This window comes from Numenius arquata, chromosome 5 (assembly GCF_964106895.1).
Source record: "Numenius arquata chromosome 5, bNumArq3.hap1.1, whole genome shotgun sequence".
Lineage (NCBI taxonomy): Eukaryota > Metazoa > Chordata > Aves > Charadriiformes > Scolopacidae > Numenius > Numenius arquata.
Window position 1 is genome coordinate 63536445 of NC_133580.1, and position 13369 is coordinate 63549813.

Genomic DNA, 13369 nt, shown 5'->3' on the forward strand with positions numbered 1-13369 from the left:
GCCTGAGAGAGGCGGGAGGGAAGATGCTGGCGAGTGGCTGGAGATGCTGCGGGGTGAAACGGCTGCCATTAGGAAGGTGGACTGGCAGCCAGCCGGAGCGAGGGTCAGCCCTCACCTCCCCAGGTTGTGGCTTTAGCTCTAATTGTGCCAGAGAGAGGGATTTGATGGGGTGTGACTTGCCAACTTCTCAGTGAGTTTCGCCGGGTAAATAACTAGGAGGTACAGACTGTTGCATGTGGCCAAGTAATACATAGTATTTTATAGACAGCAGTGCATTAAGACTCCTTTTTCTGTAATTAAAACAAAAACCCCCAAATACGCTGTCTCAAATTCTTTAAGGTTTATTATGTGGAAAACAAAATTTGAAAAAAAAACATTGAGGAGGAGAAAAATCAAGCTCATTATTTTTGATGGTTTCTCACTTCAATAATATTTCCTAAACAAAGTATTTTCCATGGGAAAATATTAGCAGTGAAATACACCAGTACTAACCACAGGATGGAACTGGTATCTTACACCAGTAGCAGCCACTGGCCTGTCCACAACAGTGTGGTACCGGCACTGTCACATGCAGCGCACAACGCTATTCATGGGAAAGGATTTACTCTTTAAATCCCTTAATAGTTTAGCATCTAAGAAAGAATTTACATTAGAAACACAGTGCCTCTATTGCAGCAAAAATGAGCAGGGGAACAATTCCGACATATTTAATCCTGTCTGGGAGAGTACTGTCCCCCACACGGTTGGAGTCAATTACTGCCAAGGCCTCGGTTTTCTTTCTTTCCTTGGATAAGATTCAAAAAATATCATTGTGCCATGTGAGAACTGGCAGCAACTTCTGAGTCCCCCAGGTACACTTGCATTATGATGGGTGTTATCACTACTGAAAACAGTGGAATGAAGTGGGAGTAAGGGGACTAACAGATATAATACAGGTACCTGTTTTTTTCACAGTATAGATAAATCCATACAGCGTAATGTCACTCTTCTGCACTTTTTTGCTCGGGTTCAGACTCCCTGAAGCTGCTTAGACTCTTTCTGTCAGAAAACCTAAGGTTTAACATTCCATCCTACATATTGCACTTGTTTCATTTCTGCAGGCTGCTTTTCCTTGGGTTTCTTTGCCCTTATTCGCTGCAAACTTTCTCCTTACATTCTTTTTTCTGTCATTCAATCTTTATTTTGAACAAGGCTAAATATCTTTCCCCTCTAAGCCATCTTATCACTGGCTCTAAGGACCATAGGTCCAGCTCTCCTTCAATGTGGGACTAAAATGGGCTAATTTATCATCATCGGCAACGCAACCTCTGCAATCTCTGTGCCTTTACCCAAAAGGCTGATACAAGTTGTGTTTGGGTATATGCAACATTGCCACCTGAGCTGCCACATTCATTTACACTAATAGCTTTCGTTAATATTTGTCTGCTGAAAATGTTAAAACGAAAGCACTTTTTAAAAAGACCCAGCATTTACTACTTTTGGGACAGTCGTGCCTACTAAGAGCTGAGAGCAGAACACTGGAAAGCAGACCTTGTGGTGGTGGTGCTGGTGCTGCAAAGGTGGTGGCTGCCGTTGCCCCCCTCAAACCCTGACCCCACGTCTGGCAGTGACCAGACAAATAAGCACGTGGGGATCTGCTGTCTGAGATCTGCCTCCTCAAGTACTGGAAAAGTTAACAGTTTTTCCCGGAGGTGAAGGTCTCCTGCACCAACAGTTAACTCTGATTCTTCTTCCAAGGCACACAGCAGAGAAGTAGGGAAGAAGGGAAGGAGTTAGTATTACTCCAGCTTTACAGATGGATGCCAAAGCGCAGTAAGAAAAATAACCTCCAGGGAAATCAAGGACTTCGCAAGAAAGCTGTGGCTAAATTCAGGTTTCTCAAGCGCTGTGAACCAGCCATGAAAATCTCCTTTTCTCCTTTTGATACACAGTTAAATACAACTTCCCTAATTAGGATATTGCTTTTTAGCAAAACTTTACAAAACCTAAATAATATATGAAATTGAAGTCACTGGTTGTATTTTGAGCTATGGACATGTATAAATGATCACTTGTCATGCTGTGATAGAGCTCTAAATGACAGTACAGTGACTCCATTTACATTACTATGACTAAGATCCTTGATACCATTAATCTTACTACCATTGCTTAATGCTTAAGGTTAAAAAAAGACCAAATCAATTTAGACTGAAAAGTGGTGAGTGAGTCTACTGATGGACTCCCAGTAACGGTTATATTTCTTTCTTACATTTCCTTTTCTTATGCGCTCTATTCATCTGGATGCCATTAAGCCACTCTCAGGTTTTCACCATGGCTTCCACGAGGATGATTACTATCGGCTGACATTCTTTACAATGTGGTCAAATCGTTTATGGAAGTCTGGCCTGCATAAGTCAAAATCAGTTGGTTTTGTTCAAAAGGTCCAGAGTAGCGATCTGAGCTAACCTTGATGACTTTGCATGAAGCAAACTGGGATGCACAACGTGCACTGCTGCCCTAATAGATTTTGGGGAAGGCTCTCATTGCCAGGGGGGCAGTTAGAGGTAGAGCTGACTGGCAGAGCTGGGTGCAAACATCTATGCAGAGAAAGAGAAAGCACCAGTAAGAACAGAACAAAACCTCTAAAAAAGCCACAATTTCTTGATGTTGACTGAGAACAACTTAAATAATATCTTTAAGCATGTAGATGATGAGGGTAAAAAACATGCTGTAAAGCTAGAGCAAACTAATGATTGCTTTAGAAGTGATATCCCTGCATCTTATTACGTAGATAAACAATATTTTTCTCCTATCTTTAATAAGAATAGCTTTGAATAAATATTCCAATATCCGATAAAATCATTAAAATATTTATTCTGCATAGCTATTTAAAAGAAATTTATAATTTTTAATCTTAAAAGAGAGTAAAACACTCTTTCTTTCTAAAGGAGAAAATGGGCCAGATAATAAAGTATTTGCATTTATTATCTCAGCAGCTAAGTGCTATTACACTTTAGTATCCTTTTTTCTCTCTTAAATTTGCTACTAGCATAAGAAATTAAAAGAATAAAATAAAACCTAAATGTAAATTTCTTTAGCTCATCAAATCACTGAGCAAAACCAGCAAAAAGATACAAACTTTTCTCTTTTAGCTTTAATTTAACCCTCTTTCTCAGTAAATATTTAATGAATTCAAAGTAAAGATACCAAATGCTATGATGCATTCAGCCATTATAAATGCTAAATCTTATAATGGCCCACACCTTGCAACTTTCCTCTAGACATTGAGCTAACGTGGCTTGAATTCCATAGGATCTTTCCCAGATTAAGCACTGGTTAAAAAAAAAAAAAAAAAAAAAAAAAAGAGTACAGCAATCTGACATCGAAGTGCCTTATTTCTACTTTTTCACAACCTTTATCTCAGTTTCCATCCCAAACTGTCTCCAAAATTTTTCATTTGTAACAGCTCAAGGAGTTGCCACTCTTCAGCTATAATGATGCTTAAGTCATGGCAGAAGAAGACTGCTTCTTAGTCCCACCCAAAAAGCTATACTACTGATATGCGTGACGACTCCCCAAACAGGCATTTCAGCACCAACATAGGACATAGGATCACAGAACCACAGAATGATATGGATTTGGAAGGGACCTCTGGACATCATCTAGTCCAACCCCCCTGCCAAAGCAGGTCCACCCAGAGCACGTTGCACAGGAACGTGTCCAGGTGGGTTTTGAATGTCTCCAGAGATGGAGACTCCACCACCTCTCCGGGTAGCCTGTTCCAGGGCTCTGCAGGCAGCAAGAATTTTATGGGCTGGCACAAAGGTTTTATCTCACCCAAATTTTCTCCGATCATGGAAGGGGGGCATGACATAGTCATGAAGCAGAAGACCTGGCTCTTCAGACTTGTATTTAGATGGCAATGCATAAATCCCGTGCTTTTACAAAACTCATTAAACCAGAAAAAGTTATATACCTCAACATTCATAAGCAGGCTTTTCAAAGACTGACATAAAACATCTTTACCAGCCAACTGAGACATAATCCCAGCTGAAAAGTATACCTGAAGCTCTGGATAATATCATAACATCGCTCTGAAGAAGTTTTGGGTTGCTATAAATATCAGAATAGGCACAAAATCTAACAATATGTCAGTTATTCTAAATAGTCTTCTAAATAGTACGTGGGTACTCTGAAGCCCTTCAAATTGAATTATATTTCAAGTTTATTCCTTTCCATACAATGAAAATATGGCTCCCTAGAACTGGTAGTGTATATTTCTGTAAATTGATGCAGATATCACATTAACTGTGTCCATGAACTACATGTAATTAGGAGACGGAAATTTTCTTATCACATGGAATATCACCATTCTGATAATTCCGTCTTTACTGGAGGTCCTTAAACCTCATTAAAAAGAAAAAAATCTTCAAAAAATTTCAGTCTTAAAAATGTCAGACAACTATATTTTAAAACTCTCTGTGGAAACTCAAAACTATTTGGCTGTTGTAATTCCACAGATGAAGCTCAACTGTTCTCATGATTTGTTTGTGCTAACTATTTATTAGCAAGGATTTTTCTCCGAAGAAACTTAATGATTTTTCAAGTGTTTGCACTTGAGGGAACATATTGATCATTTTCCAAACTACAGAGAAAATCCTGTCACACAGAATTTCAAGAGAGTTATTAACTGTCATTTGTAAAACTCCTATGCATCTTCAGCAATGAAGGACTAATGGAGCAAGCTTCATTTCAAATTCTGAGATAGTCAGCATGTGTCATGGGATGGTGCTTTATGATATTTGCTTTAATTTGCTCTGAATTACACGTGGTCTCAAATAGTTCATGTTCAAATGCCTCACACAGCTGTGGGATGCCGCAGATGGTACCAGGTCTCCAGCAGCTTATCTCACTATTCCTCATCAGGCTTGTTAGTACAACATGACCCACACCTCCCTTCAGTCAGCGCTGTTCAAGAGACTGTGTTATTCTGCCAAAGGGTAAGTGGGACACAAGTAGTTTCACTGAAACTTTCCCAGCCATGTCAGTCCTGCAGCCCTTTAACTTGGGAATGACCTCTTATTTAGTTCTCCCTTATTGCTCTCAAATTCAGGGTATATCTGATGCGTTCAGTGCAAAAGTTCTAAGATTCAATGTTTTTTCCCTGTCAGACAACTAAAATTTTATTTTAGACTTCTATGGTTTTGCTCTGTTTTGACCTTCTGTTTTTGTCCTTGTCAAGTGCTATCTTCCTTCTCTTTTTACCCACTTAGGATATTGCTGCAAAGATCATCATTCTGGCTTACCACTCCAGGTACCTCTGCCCTCCTTTTATATTTCTAATGAATTCACTTCGTCATATACAAAGTATTTGTCATCACCTTCAAGGCCAGTCCTAATATACTACTGCCACACCTAGTCACTGTTGACTCTTAGAGAATATTAAGCTGTTAACCCACTCAAGAAATTTGTTCCTAAGCATATTCCTAAGAAATGCTGCTGGCTCTAGTACATCTCCTTAATATTCTGAAATAGTACTATAACTGTTCTCCCTGTGCTACAAAGTTTCTGTGATATACAGGGTGTGGATGCTGACATTTTTGAATGCATTGTTATGGACGGAGTGAGAATTTTATGACACAACACGGTAAAATTTTCATCCAGACAGCAAACAGAGAAGACACATCATTAATAATTGGAAATAACAATAATTAGAAATACATTCTGCTATTTGCTGCATTTTTTGCTTCATAATATTGGAAAACTGTCAAGCTTCCTGCGCAATATAGTGGTGAACATTGTATTAACTTTATCATAAATATGATTAGGAAACTCCTCTACAGCCTCAAAATAAGAGACTGACAGAAGAGTTCCTTCAGTTCAGCTGATGCAGCCCGTGGATGTTTGCCAGGCTTCTCCTCCTAATCCCTCGTTGGTTCATTAGTAGCTCACTGCAGACAACAAGAGACTGTTGTGCCAGTCAACACTATCAAGTCACCGGAAAGCCTAGCTCATACGCCTATGGAAAACAGCTTGAGACACTGGAGCAAGGCAGCATCTTTCATAGTTCTGCTTAAAAAAACCCAACCAACCACGAAACAAAACAGAATCAAAAAGGTAGGGAATCTGAAAGCAATGGCTACTGAACCTTACCACCTGATTCAAGCACTAGCGTGCTCTTAAGGTGTGTTTCTAGTCCAAAGGGTGAGCTTCTACTTCACCCAGAAGTTTCTATTAAGACAAAGAATGACAAGTTCAATGTCTTTTTCCAGACTGGTTATACCAACATATAAGGAAATAAAGCGAGCTGACAGACATACTCAGTTTCCAACTCTGCCCAATTAACCTACTTGGAGCACTATGAAGTAGCCCAACAAATTTCTTCCTAACAACTTGATGTTGTCTCTTAGGTTTCTTTTCCTGCAGACCTCTACCATATATGAACCTGATACAAACAAATCCACATGCCTAAGAAAAGACTGTTGTAGGTTCAAATGTCAGAGTCTTAGTTTTGCTAGCAGTTTTGTTTTGGTAAGAGGGTGATGCGAAGCCATGTTATTACAGAAGTGCACTGAAGTCACATTAGGGTGCCTGAAGAATCAAGGGGGATTGTACCATTTCTCTCACAGTCAAAAAACATCTTATAAGTAACACGCCAACCATTTATTCAATACTAATGTTCATCTCATCGATACGCAATGATTGTTAATGGTTGTTTTAAAGCAGCTGACAAGGATAGATGGCCCTTTTATGTGAATGACTGTACAGAAGCAAACACTTGGACTAGCAGTCTCAGCAGACAGTCCTAACTAGCCCGGTTGCATATGTGGTTTTCCAGCATAGGTTTGAAGAACATTAGTGCAACAGTCCAGAGAGACACAAAGCAGTGACATTTGCGATTTAAATGAACAGAACATTTCTGTGCATTGAGCACCAACACTTGGAGACTTTCAATGTTGCTAAACTCAGCAGAGCTACTCTTAAATCAATAGGCAGGAAAATCTTGTTATCTAAATTCTCTTTCCCTCTCTTGTCTTTATGCAATGTAAATGCCCTTATTACCACTTCCATCCTATATTATTACATTCTTTGGTGTCTGGTGAATATTTTTCTTTATAAAGTGGTCATTTGCACACCAAAACTATGACTTCTTTTTCAACATAGTAGTAATTCTATTGGCTCTTTAGTCCTCATAACTCTAAGTTTTTTGAAAGCTGCTTTTATTTAAATTCAGATTTGCAGCACTAGAAAGACTAGGTCTTGACTTGCACCTTCTCCACTTGGGCCTGGAAAGTGAACAGGTTTCTGTGTGAGTTGGTAACCTTCGAAAATGGCATGGAAATTTCAGGAGCAAAGATAGACCCAGTGGAGACAAAAAGAACAAACAAGACACTGAAATTTGTTTACATATTAATCTTTAAAACCGTCAAAAGAGTGTTGCTCTTTCATTTTAATACCTTATGAGAATTTCTACAAGAAGCCAGATAATATTTGCTTTGCTTTTATATTCACTGGCAATATATAATGAAGAGAGCTCCAAATGTTCCAGGGAGTTCAGAAATTTAAAACAATATGAAAGATGACATTTAATGAACCTTACACGTCAAAACAAACAAAAAACAAGTGGGATGCCTGCAAAACCTTGCTACAGTTAGGTATTTCTTTATTTTGTGTTTCCTATTGCTTTTTCTGAATGCCTAATCGTTTTTTGATTGATGTTCATCCCCATATTCTCTCCCACCACGAAAATGACACTAGGATCTGTGAAAATTTGTTACTCCATTGGGGATAAACTAGACTGATAGGCAACCGTAGCTCTCTTGTGCAATTTACATGAGAAAGCAGAGATAAGGGGTAGATGACTGTGAGAATGTGTCTGTTCCTCAGGGAAAAAAAGAAAAAGAAAAAAAAAAAGAACAAAGAATGAAAACACTGAACCAGAACTATGGTAATTAAAAGGAAACCAATAAAAGAAGACAGCAGGCACAGATAGATATGGTGTGGTCACTTCAGGGCTCTGAATGGCCAAGGTCTGCCATGTTTTAAAGCACAGGCTGTCATGAAACAAAGAAAGATCAAGCTTTTTCCATGAGACTTGTCGCTGCCTTTATTAGCATCACTAGCATTACAGTGTGTAAGAGAGCCCATATTTTCTTGTGGTCTGTTGAAAACATAAAAGAGCCTACTCAAGTAGCAAGGTTGAGCACCGTAAGGAGAGGAATCAGAGGATGCATGTGGTGCATGATGCCCCAATAAAACTCTTATCCAGCTCTCTGTCAGTTTACACGACAGAGAAAAGATTAATTTCCACAGGCTGTCAGGTGATTAAAATATTCTGCAGAGTAAAACAAACAAAGAAACAAAAAAATTGAATACTTTCCTTCACATAGAAGGACTTAATATATTTGAAGCAAGTAGATTTGAAGTCTGTGCGTTCTCTCTGGAAAAGTACTAATGCTGAAATTGTGCTAAACAGGTTAAAAAGAAAGTCATTTAAAGAGCTCCAGACCAGTATTTTGAGATCACCTGTGAAAAAAGCAAAGTCTAAAACTGAACAGACCTAAAGAGCAAGCAGTACGGAAGTAGGAAAAGAGGTTCTGAAACACTTGATTTTCCCCACACTGGAAACCAGATAGGGTCCAAATGGCTGCTACCTAGAAATTAATTTTAGAATGTAATTTAGATCCAGCCATGAATGTAGTCTTATCAGAGGATAGCAGAACTGTGAAATTAAATACATGCATACCTATATACACAACATGGGAGTGGCTGGAGGCAACGATTCACATTCTTCTTTAGCATTATCAAAACGCTTCAGACACAAAATTGCTCCTTTGTAACTTCAGCCATTCTCTGGGTTTTCTTCCCTCTGAGGAACATCCCTCCAACACATTTGCAGGGAGCAGAGGTCGTTGTCAGCAGAGAGCTCTTCCACAGAAATGTAATGCAGCCATACTGATGGCTGCAGTAGAGTCCACCACTTCTTTTCAGTCCTGCTGCATATAAGGAAGGCAGCCCGAAGGAAGATGGCAAGATGTGTTAGCTTCTGTTTCCCAATATCTGCCTTCTCCACAATGTAGGCTCCACTGCTTCCTCAGTGAAAGGATCCTGCAGAGCTGAGCTATGGTACACATTCATCCAAACCCTATACAGGATCCCCACATTACCCCATTGCATGTCTTCCAGCTACCAGCAACAGAATCAGGGTCAGGATTTTTCCCATGGTTATACCTCTACAAACCCTACAAACCTAAAGACGTGACATTTTGATGCCTCTTTTGCAATCTGCTTGCCATGGCCTCTGGGCTTGACTATTTCCATGCTGGCAGAGTTTTGTGTATCTTTATTTTTGAAGTGGCATTTTCATCTCATTGCTTGCAGCACTTTTCATTGCAGTATAATTTTTCTCCATCTTCTCTGGCTGTTTTGTATCTTTGCACTATTTCCTGCTGACATTGCCAATCACTAACAGCATGTGTCATTCTGCAGCATCCTCTTTTCAACAAAGTTCTCATTGTTCTCCTTTGTCCCCAGCACTAATCACATGAAATATGAACATCAAATGACAAGGAGAAAGTTTGCCTCTGCTTTTTCCAGGTTCTATTCTGAACTGCTATTGCAGTAAAGACTACCTTTCAGTTGAGCCACAGATTACTGTATTTTGACCATTTAGCTGTGTGTCAAGTGACAGTGATCTCAAACCAGTTCTTTATCCATGTCAAACATTAACCGTCTGGTATCTCACTGTCAAAGTGAAATACCGGTGTAATCTTTTCTACACTGCCGAGCAATGGATGGATCGGAAATACTGGTACAGTAAGACAAAGCATCCTCTTTGAATTTATCAAAATACAGAAACGTACATTCGCTCCTCGGTGAATAACATACTGGTATGAACTGCATGTGATGTTCTCCCCATTCAGTATTAGGATTCTATTCTACTGCCTATTCTCTGCTATGGCTGCATGTACCATCTTCACTACGTTATCAATGACACCCCAACAAACGTTCTCTTTGCTGTGGCTTTCAACCATGACGGTTTTGATAGTTCTGTCATTTCAACAGAGGAAGTTTCTGCATATTTTCCAAAAAATATACATGCAGATATGTAATATGCTGGTTTTGACTACGGGGAGAACTGAACTTCTATCATGTTTTTCAGAGATCCATTTACATTGTATCCTTTTTAGGTGGTCTTAAAACTTGTTAGTTAAGTAAGACCCTAGCACACATTGGATAAAATGCTACAAAAGAAAGCCCAGGATGTAGCTTTTTTGCTTAATAATGGATTTAGCCCAACTGCTAGCCTCTGTAACAGTAATGGAGTGCCTTGTTCTGATAAATGTAGGGAAAACAGCAAAGAACTATTTCATGCAATATTCAGAGAGTACCCAGAATGACTTTTAAAACTATGGTACAGTCCCTATAACTGGTAGGCTGTGAATCATAGGTACAAAACTCTGCGGAGTCTAGGGATATGATAATATCATCCTAAGCTAAATGTTTGTGTGCCAGCTCTAACAATATGCCTGAATAACGCTTATCCTTCTTTTCAATGTTAATTAATGTGCTTAGTAATAGTGGCTTTGAAAAGTCATCAATATTACACATTTCACAGCTTCTCATTTAAAAAAAAATCAAGTGGACAGTAAAAGAGCTAAACATTTGGCATATTACAAACTGATACTTAACTAGGTATAAGAGCTTTTGAGATATTCCTATAATCAAAAAAGTTCTGCAGGCTGGGAAGGTCAGCAGACCGCATGGGTTTTTTTTCCTTTCATATAGGGATAACTTTCAATAAAACAGAATAAATTCAGAGACACTTTGAAAAACTGCGCAATTTGCAGGGAGTCATTCCTCATTTTGATGACTTACATCGGTGAAACTTGTTCTGTGCACGGATCTTTGAAATCTGTCCTATTCCCAAATCACTACTTCATACTATTGCAAAAGTTGTAGAAGTGTCAAGTTAAAAATTGAATGTAATAATTATCTGAAACCAGAGCAATATTTTAGTGATCACCATCAAAGATGCACGTAGCTCTGCTGAGAGTTAAATACATATAGACTTTACGCTTCAAGTTTCAAAATGGGATCAATGAAGTTGAATGAATTTTTAGAAAACATGGTCTGTGCAAGACGACAATAACAAAATGAAAATATTCCTTTGCAGAAGACTTAAAGTATAGCTGGCAATGATTAGTTCTGAAGCATCAACTAAATATATTTTTCAAAGAATTCTGCAGACTCAGAATTATAAATTTGTAGAAAATTTAAGGGCTCTCAGGAATCCACCTCATCCAGTCTTTTCCATTGTACTTTACTGACAGACATTTAAAAAATCATAAAAAGAATTAGAGCTCAACCCAACCTCCAAGAACTCCAGTATTTTATCACTTTCTAGAATTTGATCCGAACCCCAACCCAGTGTTTCCCCCAATCTCTTTTGCTATTATTTGAACCCATTTATTCCTGTCTTATTCATACTTCTCTGTAAATCTGTCCCTCTCAGAAGCAGGTCTCGTCCAAAAAATTTAAGCTGAAGCTACTAGAATTCTTTGAAAAAAATCTAAATTTTCATATGTCCTTTCACATATATCCTACTTATGATGCTCTGGTGTATTTTTTTTTAATCAGAAAACTGAATATCTAAAATTTTCCAGCTATTTTTAAAAGAGTTTTTCAAAAAAGAAAAAAAAAAAAAGTTTTAGGAAATACATTTTTCCTAACATAAAATTCAGATATTTCAGAATCATCCAGAATACATTCTAAATCATTCCACAGCTGTGGAAAACATAACTCTCATTAAAACTGACTACTGACTACTTTGCTTTTACATTGTACTCTTTCCTCTATTTTTCCTCATTTCAATTAAAAGCTTCCCTAGGCATTGACTGTGTTGTTGTATACATTCAGAAAATCATCCCAGGTGTATCATAATCTAAATGATAAATTTTAATAAAATGAAGCAAAGCATCTAAGCTTTCCATTTAAGTGAAACTTGACTGAATTGAAAAGTCCAGTGGGGATATGCTTTCTATTTCATTTGGAAACCACTGAATAGCACTGTTTCCATAAGCTCATTTGGCCCCTCAGACTCAGATCAGCTGCAGCCAGCAAAATTATCTGAGGTATACAGTGTTTAATGGAGGTCAGCATGTATCTCCTACTCATATGAATACATACTATGATCATGTTCTCTGAAAAAAACCCAGCACATGGAGACTCACAGTCTCTTTGTCCATTGTACTGGAAAAGAAAGTCCTGCCAGATATCCTGCAAATACAGAGAATGTCTGTCCACAATGATTTTGCATTTTGAGCACTGCATTAATTGAAAGAGAAATGAAATTAGGGGTAGCCATAGAGTTCCTGACTTGCTAAAACAATTATATATGTTGTATACATTATTTATTCAAGAAAAGCCAGTGTCTGCTGTACTAAATTTAGCATCAATATGGTAACTTTGGATGAAGAGACCACTTATCTGTAATAAATGCTTAAAACAGGACCCCTTTCAGGGAATTTTGACCAGAAATACATGTTTCTTACCTCATGAACTCTTTTGGAAGAATTCAGTATCCCAACAGAGAAACTGCTTTGCACTGAGGGAGCTGCTGCCAAATATTCAACATATAAATTATTCTACTCTTGAATGTGTTGATGTCTTGGCAAAGATGAGCCCTAAATAACTGTCTCATTGCATATTAACAGCTTATGTGGCTGGATTTCAATTCCGTGTAATTTGCTGAACACTAGAGAGCTTTATTACAAGGTTCGGGATAAACTAAATGAAAATCAAGTAGAAATGAAGTATGGGTCATCCATAAGCAGAATTCAAAGAGATGCCAGAAAGCAGAATAGCATCTGTTACAGGATCCAAAAAGGCAGATGGATTTCCAGTACATCTGTTTTCACAAAATAAAATGGTTTGGCTGAGGTTGGGCTATGTCTTGTTGGAGAAGAAGAAAGACGCCCAAAGAAATTGGGCTAAAACTCATCTGGACACACTTATGCCTCTGTTTTAGTGCAGACCCAATCCCATTTTGAGTACAGAGGAAGAATAGGATGAGATTTCACAGAGATCCAGGGAAGGATTGTGAGATAATGTCTCTCTCTCTCTCTTCTCCCAGTTGAAGGAGCTCAGCTAAAAGCAAACAAGCAAGCAAAACCCCTATGCAATCTGTATCACAATCTGTGAGCAAAAATACCTACATAAACGTGTGGTCCCAAAGATACCGGACTTAATTTGCTGTTGGTTTGTAACATAGCACAAATGTACATTCCTTTCCAAGAATACAAAATGGGTACAAAATTTTACTAGTTTAAAATGATACATGACTTTTATTTAGTACTGGAGTACTAAATGGCATGCTGGCATGCTCACA

The 13369-nt window shown here is 38.3% G+C and overlaps 1 protein-coding gene across 2 annotated transcripts in view; it reads right to left on the reverse strand.

Moving 5' to 3' along the window:
- Positions 1-13369, reverse strand: part of KCNIP4 (potassium voltage-gated channel interacting protein 4) — a 328940-nt gene that overhangs the window by 214868 nt on the left and 100703 nt on the right. The window lies entirely within an intron of this gene.